Source organism: Cetorhinus maximus, chromosome 11, assembly GCF_964194155.1.
Source record: "Cetorhinus maximus chromosome 11, sCetMax3.hap1.1, whole genome shotgun sequence".
Lineage (NCBI taxonomy): Eukaryota > Metazoa > Chordata > Chondrichthyes > Lamniformes > Cetorhinidae > Cetorhinus > Cetorhinus maximus.
The window spans coordinates 5,947,504-5,956,755 of record NC_135889.1 but is presented as its reverse complement, the minus strand read 5'-3'; positions in this window follow the sequence as shown (position 1 = coordinate 5,956,755).

Genomic DNA, 9,252 nt, shown 5'->3' with positions numbered 1-9,252 from the left:
GACTTTTGTGATAGTTCCTGTGTCGAGATGGAGATAACTCCGACGTCATTTGCAGGAGGCAGAAAAGCACAGGTTTCAGTTCATCGTGTGCTCATGGAAAGTGTCTTTTTTTTGTTGCTGTAAATTCAAGATAAATGCGTTGGGCAAAAGCCAAACAGTGAAGTGCCAGCTGGCTCTTACTGCTATGGAAAATGGCACAATATGAACGGCTTACACAACTGTTCCACCTCCAGTGGGGTAAATATTTACATGGCTCACAGGGTTGCTTTGGATGGTGAAGGTATGTCGGCCTACTGGAACTCTTCCTTCGACAAACTAGTCCTACCAACTTCCCGTGGGAACATTCAGATGTTTCTTAAATCAGTTCGATGCCCAGTCTTACCCACTCTTCCTGGCAACTGTTCCAGCTGTTGATTGTTCTGTGAAGTATTCCCAACATCTGTCCTAAATTTGCCTTATAGGACGCTGAATTTAGAACATAAGAACATAAGAACTAGGGAGCAGGAGTGGGCAATTCAGCCCCTCGAGCCTGCCCCGCCATTCAATACGATCATGGCTGATCTCATTTTGGCCTCAACTCCAATTTCCCGCCCTCTCCCCGTAAACTTTCAACCGGTTTCTAATTAAAAATCTGTCTATCTCCTTAAATTTATTCAGCGTCCCGGCATCCATTGCGCTCTGAGGTAGTGAATTCCACAGATTCACGACCCTTTGAGAAAAGTAATTTCTCCTCATCTCTGATTTAAATCTACCACCCCTTAGCCTAAAACTATGGCCTGTCATTCTAGAATGCCCCACAAGGGGAAACATCCGCTCCACGTCTACTTTGTCTATCCCCTTTAGCATCTTATATACCTCAATGAGATATCTTCTCATTCTTCTAAACTCTAGTGAGTATAGGCCTAAACTGCTTAATCTCTCCTCATAAGACAAGCCCCGCATCTCTGGAATCAATCTAGTGAACTTCCTCTGAACCACCTCCAATGCGACTACATCCTTCCTCAAGTAAGGGGACCAAAACTGTGCACAATACTCCAGGTGCGGTCTCACCAATGCCTTGTACAGTTGCAACAACACTTCCCTATTTTTATACTCTATTCCTTTAGCAATAAATGCCAAAATTCCATTTGCCTTCCTTATTACCTGCTGTACCTGCATACCAGCTTTCAGCGATTCATGCACAAGGACACCCAGATCCCTCTACACTGAAGCATTCTGAAGTTTCTCTCCATTTAAATAATAAGTCACCTTTTTATTCTTCCAACCAAAATAGATAACCTCACACTTATCCACGTTAAACTCCATCTGCCAAATTTTGGCCCATTCACCTAACCTGTCCATATCCATTTGTAAATTTCTTATTTCTGCATTGCAACTTACTTTCCCACCTATTTTGGTGTCATCTGCAAATTTAGCTGTAGTACCTTCTATCCCTGAATCCAAGTCATTAATATAGATTGTAAATAGTTGGGGCCCAAGGACCGAACCCCGTGGCACCCCACTAGTTACAGCTTGCCATCCAGAAAAAGACCCATTTATCCTGACTCTCTGCTTTCTGTTGGTTAGCCAATCCTCTATCCAAGCTAATATATTACCCCTAACTCCGTGTGATCTTATCTTGTGTATTAATCTTTTGTGCAGCACCTTATCAAAGGCCTTCTGGAAGTCCAGATATACTAAATCTACAGCATCCCCATTATCCACTTTGCTTGTCACATCTTCAAAGAACTCTAGCAAATTAGTCAAACACGATTTACTCTTCACAAAACCATGCTGACTCTGATGGATTGCATTTTGACTTTCCAAATGCCTTATTACTACTTCCTTAATAATGGATTCCAACAATTTCCCAATGACAGATGTTAAACTAACTGGTCTATAGTTTCCTCCTTTCTGCCTCTCCCCCTTTTTGAATAAGGGTGTTATATTAGCATTTTCCAATCCACTGGAACCTTTCCAGAATCCAGGGAATTTTGGAATATTATAGCCAATGCATCCACTATCTCCGCTGCCACTTCCTTTAAGACCCTGGGATGTAGGCCATCAGGTCCTGGGGACTTGTCACCCTTTAATCCCAATAGTTTGCTCAGTACCTTTTCTCTGGTGATGGTGATATGTTCTAAGTTCCTCCTTCTCTATACCTTCTGCAGTACCTGTTACTATTGGGGTGGTACTAGTGTCCTCCACCGTGAAAACTGAGGCAAAATATTGATTAAGCGTCTCTGCCATTTCTGCATTCCCCACTATTAACTCCCCAGTCTCATCCTCCAAGGGACCAACATTCACTTTAGTTACTCTCTTTCCTTTTATATACTTGTAGAAGCTTTTGCTATCAGTTTTTACATTTTGCACTAGTTTTCTTTCATAATTTACCTTTGCTCTTTTTATTATATTTTTTTAGTAACCCTTTGTTGATCTTTAAGTTTCCCAATCTTCCAGCCTGCCACTGACCTTTGCAATTTGGTATGCCTTAGTTTTTGCCTTGATGTTATCTTTAACCTCCTTGCTTAGCCATGGATGCTTTTTCCCCCTCTTACCATCTCTCTTCCTCTTTGGAATATATTTTACTTGGGAGGAATTGAATATCTCCTTAAATATCTGTGACTGTTCATCAACTGTCCTACCTTGTAGTCTTCCTGCCCAGTCCACTAGGGCCAAATCTACCCTCATGCCTATGTAGTTACCTTTGTTTAACTCCAGAACACTAGTGTGGGAACCAAGTTTCTCACCCTCAAACTGAACTTGAAATTCTATCATGCTATGATCACTCTTCCCTAGAGGATCCTTTACTGTGAGATCATTCATTAATCCCATCTCATTACACAAAATTAAATTCAGAATAGCCTGCTCCCTGGTTGTTTCCGCAACATATTGCTCCAAGAAACAATCTCTAATACACTCTATGAACTCTCCCTCGAGGCTACTCCTGCCAATTTGATTAGTCCAGTCTATATGAATTTTAAAATCACCCATGATTATTACCGTGCCTTTCTTACATGCTCCCAGTATTTCCTGGTTTATACTGTGCCCTACTACTGTTTGGGGACCTATAGATTACTCCCACCAGGGACTTCTTTCCCTTGCTATTTCTTATTTCTACCCAGACTGACTCTACGTCTTGCTCTCCAGTGCCTATATCATTCCTCATTATAGCACTGATCTCTTCCTTTACTAACAAAGCTACACCACCTCCTTTTCCTTCCTGCCTATCCTTCCGAGACACTGAGTACCCTTGGATATTCAACTCCCAAACCTGTTCCCCCTGTAACCTCGTCTCAGTAATCGCCACCAAATCATACCTATTTATCTCTATTTGCGCTGTTAACTCATTAGTTTTATTCCGAATGCTACGCACATTCAGATACAAAGCCTTTAAGTTTGCCCTATTGTCAATTTTCCCTCGTCTTATATGATTCTTTGGTGCAATATGGCGTTCACACACTCTGTCCCTCCCTTTCACTTTTTGGTAACAATTAGCCTCGTCACTAACCGGCACTCTTACCCTCTCCTTAAACTTTGATTTTTTGTATTTCCATGCTACTGAACCCGCCCCCCACTATTTAGTTTAAAGCCCTATCTACAACCCTAGTTATGTGTCCCAGCACGATTCAAGTGGAGCCCGTCCGAACGGAATAGCTCCCTCTTTCCCCAGTACTGGTGCCAATGTCCCATGAATTCGAACCCATTTCTCCCACACCAATCTTTGAGCTACGCATTTACCTCTTTAATCGTATTGACCCTGTGCCAATTAACTCGTGGCTCATGTAGTAATCCAGAGATTATTACCTTTTTGGTTCTGCTTTATAATTTAGCCCCTAGCTACTCGTATTCCCTCAGCAGAACCTCTTTCCTCGTTCTACCTATATCGTTGGAACCTACGTGGACCAAGACAACTGGATCTTTCCCCTCCCACTCCAAGTTCCTCTGCAGCCCAGGTGAGATATCCTTAACCCTGGCACCAAGTAGGCAACACAGCCTTCGGGACTCTTGATCCTGACCACAGAGAACACTATCTATTCCCAATTACAGCTACATTTCTCTTTTTTCCCCCACTTGAATGGCTCCCGGCACCATGGTGCTATGGTCAGTTTGCTCATCCTCCCTACAGTCCCCATTCTCGTCCACACAGGGAGCAATAATCTCGAACCTGTTGGATAAGGGCAAGGGCAGAGGCTCCTGCAGTGCTACTTCCTGGATCCCTCTACCTTCCTCACTCATAGTCACACCCTCCTGTCCCTGCCCACTGGCCGAATTTAAGGTAGTTAATGTAAGGGGTGTGACTGTCTCCTGAAACACAGCATCCAGGTAACTCTCCCCCTCCCTGATGTGTCACAGTGTCCAAAGCTCAGACTCCAGCTCATCAACTCTGAGCTGGAGTTCCTCGAGCAACCAACATTTGCTACAGATGTGGTCACTAGGAACCACAAAGGGGTCCAGCAGCTCCCACATCATGCAGCTACAACACATCGCCTGACCCTGAATCTCTATTTTATTTAATTATTTTTTCAATTTGTTTTTACATTCCCTACTAGGCTTTAGTTTATCAATCAGTAAAATATTTCTCCTATCTACCTTTAACCTGAAGTCAACTTAGAATAGGTAGTTCAAACTAGCAGTTACTTACCAACCGATGAACTTACGGTTTTCCTGTGATGTCACTCTTTGTTTTTTTTCACTCAGCGATGGTGGCTGCAGAGGACGCTCTTCCCAGACTGCTTCACGGTGATGGTGACTGCAGAGGACACTCTTCCCAGACTGCTTCCCGGCAGCGGTGACTGCAGGGGACGCTCTTCCCAGACTGCTTCACGGTGACGATGACTGCAGAGGACGCTCTTCCCAGACTGCTTCACGGCGATGATGACTGCAGAGGACGCTCTTCCCAGACTTCTTCCCGGCGACGGTGACTGCAGAGGACGCTCTTCCCGGACTGCTTCATGGTGACAGTGACTGCAGAGGACGCTCTTCCCAGACTGCTTCCCGCCGACGGTGACTGCAGAGGACGCTCTTCCCAGACTGCTTCACGGCGACGGTGACTGCAGGGGACACTCTTCCCGGACTGCTTCACGGTGACGGTGACTGCAGGGGACGCTCTTCCCAGACTGCTTCACGGCGACAGTGACTGCACGGGTCACTCTTCCCAGACTCCCAAACAATTTGTGCCCCCTTGACCTGTTGATCTACCCTACTGTATCCAAAAGCAGTGTTTTGGAAGTGCTGTTAACTATCCAATTGTGAAGGGAGGTGGTGGAGCGGTAATATCAATGGGCTAATAATCCAGAAGTCCAGTTTAATGTGCTGGGGGTGTGGGTTCAAATCCCACCATGGTATCTGATGGAATTTAAATCCAATTAAAGCATCTAGAATTGAAAAGTAGTCTCAGTAACGGTGATTATGAAACTATCATCGATTGTTGTAAACTCCCATTTGGTTCACTAATGTCCTTTAAAGTTATCACATGTGACTCCTATTGGATCTTGTTTGATGAATTTTATGGGTCCCAATCTCATCTAGATGACACCGAAAGGTAATGGGGGAAGTCATAAGTGTGCTTTGACTTCTAAAAATGCCAACGACAGATTCCTTTACAAATTAAGGTCAGGGGCTATCAAAGGTAAGACTTGGATGTGGATTAGTAACTGACTAAAGGGCACTGGATCACAAAGTGAGCATTCCTGGTGTGTAAATGACACAGGAAACATTTAGGGAAGGAATTCCCAAGCCTAGGCCATGGGCAGCTGAAGGCACAGCCGCCAATGGTGGAGCAAAGAAAATACAGAATGTGTAAGAGAAGGGGTTTGAGGGAAGTGCAGAGACCTCCACATGGCTGCATTCTGCACTCGTGGCGGGGGGGTGGGGGCGGGATTTAACTAGCCTATTATAATCACATGATTGATTCAATTGATTTAGCACGGAACAATCAAAAATCAATTTGGGAGGTTATATTCACACTAAAAAAACCTCGATAAGACAGGCAGACAGGAGTGATGCATCCCAGGAACACCAAACATGCTGTCCTTCTGATTTACAAGGAGTGTGGCGCAGCCGCAAGTTGCATCAGAATGTGTTATCTCGCCGTTTGGACTGCGAGCACGGGCTTTGCTGTGCCTTTTCCACTTCAAAACAGAGAGAAGCCCGACCCAAGCGCTCTTACGGCAAGTTGGTTCCTCTTTAAGGAGAGGCCTCTCACTTCTACAGCTGAAGAATGTAAATCCGTGTACCTGCCAACACTCCATGGTTAATGAGGAGAATGCAGATTTACCCACATTCGTTTATGTGGTTGGGTGTCACTGCAGTGCCAGCCCATTACTCATCTGCTGCCTTTTGCCCCCTCCCCCCAGTTCCTAACGCTCAGTTCTAATGCATGTGTGCTGGAGCCATACTCTAGGGATTCCCCTTTCCCCTCAGAGACCCTCCCCACACTCAAGTTCGTGATACCAGATCCACAAGTGTCTGGCTTGAAACAGAATGACCAGCGAGACAAGTTTCTTCTGATAATTCACAATCGCCTTATTGAATGACCCATGAACCCACAGTACAAAGCGCAAAATTTAGAACAACTTACTGCCAGTACCTGACACAAAGACACCATGACTCAGTTAAGACTTACAAAAAACACCACGTCCTGTCCTGAAACCTTAAGAAAGAAAAACCCTCAGACCAATATCACTACGATTTGGCTGAAACTTACAATCCCCAATACAGCTAGTCTATCCGGTGTTGACTGTAGGCCTGAGTCAAGGTGACCAACCCTGACCCTTCTTCCAACTACAGCCCAAAACCTCAGATCTGCTCTTCTTTTATAACAATTTAACTCAGGCATGTCAAAACATATTCCCTGTTGTTCCAATGTCCATTTAGTTGATTCCACGCAAAGTCCAGACAAATGTCATCAGCTCCTGCTGGTTGAAACAATACAGGGTTTTCCATGGAGGATGTATCCTGATGGATATTATCAATTCTCACTGTAGGAGCAATTCTCCTGCTGTTTGGGGTGGCACGGTAACAGCACCTGGCTCCTAAGTTAATGAGGGTTTGAGTGGCCCTATTCCAGTACTATTATCTGTGGTGGTTGAATAATTCCTTGAGTGTATTGTATTGATGCTATGTCCTTTGTGTCATTGTATTTGGCAATCAGGCTTTTTGATCCACATTAGTCAATGTCCAAAACCCTTTTAATGAATCACTGTGTTTTCACTAAATGTCCAAATTAACCCCAGCCAATACTTTTTCTTTATTCATTCATGGGATGTGGGCATCGCTGGCTCGGCCAGCATTTATTGACCATCCCTAATTGCCTTTGTTCAGAGGCCATTTTCAAGAGCCAGCCACATTGCTGTGGGTCTGGAGTCACATGTAGGTCAGACCAGGTAAGGACAGCAGATCTCCTGGGGTTTTACAACAATCGATGGTTTCATGGCCATCATTAGATTTTTAATTCCAGAGTTTTATTGAATTGCAAGTTCACCATCTGCTGTGGTGGGATTTGAACCCGGGTCTCCAGAGCATTACCCTGGGTCTCTGGGTTATAGCCCAGCAGCAATACCAGTACACCATCGCCTCCCCTTCACTGCTGACTGCAGCTTAGCTTTCTGAAATTTATAGTTCCAGTCATGAGGTCAAAACATGTCCGTGGGTTTGAAATTATGTTCCATAAATTTCCCTGTTGGAGGGGATTTCGATCCTACAAAATATGGTCTCCATGCTTGGTGAAACTGGGAGAGCTGGGGAGGAAGAGAGACTTTGGAGAGAAGTTTATGAAGACATGGAAGTAGGGGAACACATGGTATTCTGCTATGAAGAAAGGAACATGTGAATCAAGAGATCTGACCAGAACGTGTGTAACTGGGAGAATCACTGACCACATTTGTTTCAACAGAACAGGTTTAGCCTTAACTTCTGGCCTGATTTGGCCTCTTCCCTTCGTGTCTCTTGGCATTCTATGTTTTTCTTCTCTTGCTGGTCTATGGATCTTTAAGGCGTCAATAGAAACGTTGTCATATTTGCATAATTGATTAGGAACACAAGAACATAGGGTTTTAGGAACTGGAGTAGGCCATTCGGCCCCTCGAGCCTGCTCCGCCATTCAATAAGATCATAGCTGATCTGGTTGTGGTCTCAACTCCACTTTCTTGTCTGCACCCACCCCCAACCCCCTACCCCCTGTAACTCTTGACTCCCCTGTCAATCAAAAAACTATCCAACTCAGCCCTGAGTAAATTCAATGACCCAGTCTCCACTGTCGCTAGGGAAGAGAATCCCACAGACACGACACTCCGAGAGAAAAACATTCTCCTCACCCTTATCTTAAAAGGGAGATCACTTATTCTGAAACTGTGTCCCCGCCCGCAAGAGGAAACATCCCCTCCACGTCCACCCTGTCAAGTCCACTTGGGATCTCACCTGTTTCAACAGAATCACCTCTCAATCTTCTAAACTGCAATAGGTATAGGCCCAACCTGCTCAACCTTTCCTCATAGGGTAAGACCTTCATCCCAGGGATCCAACGAGAAAGCATTTCTTCAGGAAAATGGCCTCTGGTTCTCCTCCCGCCCCATGATTCACCAAGTGTTCAGTGAGCTGACTAAAGTCCATCAATGTGAAGGCAATAGTATCTCAGTAACAATCAAACCATTCTCACTGAACTGATAGTTTGGGTAGGCAGCACAGATCATTGAGACATCAATAATAGCCCTCAATGCATGGAGCGTTAGGATCTAGGTTGTGAAGCCCTGTTTTACTGTTTCCCAGGGCCCCCTGTTTTTTCTTTTGAGGGATAAGCACTGACCAGGACACCAAGGAGAACTTCCCTGCTCTTCTATGTATAGTGCCACAAAATCTTTTACATCCACATGGGACCTCAGTTTGACATCGGATCCGAAAGGCAGCGCCTCCAACAGTGCAGCATTCCCTGGGTGCGCTACAGTGCCAGTCTTGATCTTTGTTCTCAAGCCCTAGGGTAGAATTTGAACCTTGTAATTCAGGGGCAAGTACCAACTGAGCCACAGCCGACACTGATTCACAAGCTGGAGTCCAGATAGACTTTCCAGGGGTCTGTGGAATAATTTGAATTTTAAAGCAAAAATAAAAATACCTGGAAAAACTCAGCAGGTCTGGCAGCATCTGTGGAGAGGAACACAGTTAATGTTTCGAGTCCGTATGACTCTTCAACAGAATTTTAAAATATTCATTCATGGGGATGTGGGCGTCGCTGGCTATTTATTGCCCATCCCTAATTACCCTTGAGAAGGAGGT